Source organism: Silene latifolia, chromosome 3, assembly GCF_048544455.1.
Source record: "Silene latifolia isolate original U9 population chromosome 3, ASM4854445v1, whole genome shotgun sequence".
Lineage (NCBI taxonomy): Eukaryota > Viridiplantae > Streptophyta > Magnoliopsida > Caryophyllales > Caryophyllaceae > Silene > Silene latifolia.
Window position 1 is genome coordinate 36,372,213 of NC_133528.1, and position 1,547 is coordinate 36,373,759.

General features: G+C 40.8%; 1 non-coding gene across 1 annotated transcript; it reads right to left on the reverse strand.

The window, feature by feature from the left end:
• Positions 1-1,220: 1,220 nt before the first annotated feature.
• On the reverse strand, positions 1,221-1,327 carry LOC141650079 (small nucleolar RNA R71). The gene has a single exon (XR_012546141.1). It is a non-coding gene; the product is annotated as a small nucleolar RNA R71 (small nucleolar RNA).
• Positions 1,328-1,547: the final 220 nt, after the last annotated feature.

The window sequence follows — 1,547 nt, forward strand, 5'->3', positions numbered from 1 at the left end:
CCCAACTCGAGTCTCATTAGACCATGCATGTTGTTGAGTAGGGAAGATTAAGTCGACTTGTAGGTGTTGTACAATCTAATCGATTCGGCTCCGGGGACCCAAACTTTCCTAGGATTGTAAGATATAACCCAACTCAATCCATCACAACAATAATTGCTTGCTTATAATTTGAGAACATGTTTGTATGATCATATCCCATGATTCCCCTATGATCCCATGACACCCTAGTGCCTTTAATCAATTGTTTACACCCCTTTAATTCATCTTGCTTGTTTATTTTCATTGCTATTTTAGTTTAGTGACCTTCTACATCAACCCAATTTGTGACACCCCTTAGACACCACTAGTTGCAATAGAAATCTCATTTCAATACCTGTCCCTTGGGATCCGACCTTTACTTGCCTCTTTACTAATTGTAGAGTTGTTTGTGAAGTTATAAATTGTGTTTTGATTCGACCGTGACCCAACGACCACATCTTAATTTGTGAACACGAAACGGACTCGCATCAAAAAATGGCGCCGTTGCCGGGGACGGTGTTTGTTTGATTTAGATTTCTTTTTATTGTTATTAGTTGTGTCTTTCTTCGCCTTGGGGAAGTAAAACTCCTCAAGGTTTGTTCTAATTGTTTTCGAGTTGTTTGATATTTTGCATGTCTAGAAGGTTACAAGGTGATTTGTTACCTTTTGACCGTGAAATCGAAAGAACCTTGACGAACAATAGGAGACTTGTTAGGAGGAATTTAAGAGGTATTAGTGAAGTTGTTCAACCCACTAGTGAGTTTGTCAATCCTTTCGCAATAAAAGGAGAAGAGAACCCATTACACAATACCCCACAAAATCCACCTACAATGCCTAAATTCTCGTCACACTCCGTACCCACCGAGGAGAATCTACCAAATGGTACTCCTACACCGCAACATCTAACCGGAAATTTTATTGCCAAGTCCGCCTTCATCCAATTAGTTGAGAGGAGCCAATTTGGGGGGATGCCTAGTGAGGACCCTCATTCTCATATGGAAACCTTTTGCGACTATTGTGATGCAATCTCTCAAACGGGCGTGACTCAAGACCAAATTAGATGGGTCTTATTTCCTTTTTCCTTAATCGGCACCGCGAAGCAATGGTTGAAGGGCCTTGATAAGGCCACCCTTGGAATAGATTCTTGGAAGAAGTTGGCTCTAGCTTTCTACAAAAAATTCTACCCACCGGAAAAGACTAACATGCTAAGAGCTCAAATTACGGGTTTTAAGCAAAGGGATGAAGAATCTTTGTATGAAGGTTTGGAGCGGTTTAAGGGAATTTGTCGCTCATGTCCTTTCCATGGACTTAGCGAATGGTTTTTGGTACAACAATTTTGGAATGGTTTATATGAAGATTCTAGGAACATTCTCAATATGGGATCAAATGGAATGTTCACCGAAGTTGATGACAATCAAACATGGAACAAGATTGAGGAAATGGCGGTCCATAACTCACAATATAGTAGACCTCGCAAGGCTACTAGAGGAGGAAAGCATGAAGTGGACTCCGTTACTCAATTGGGTGCT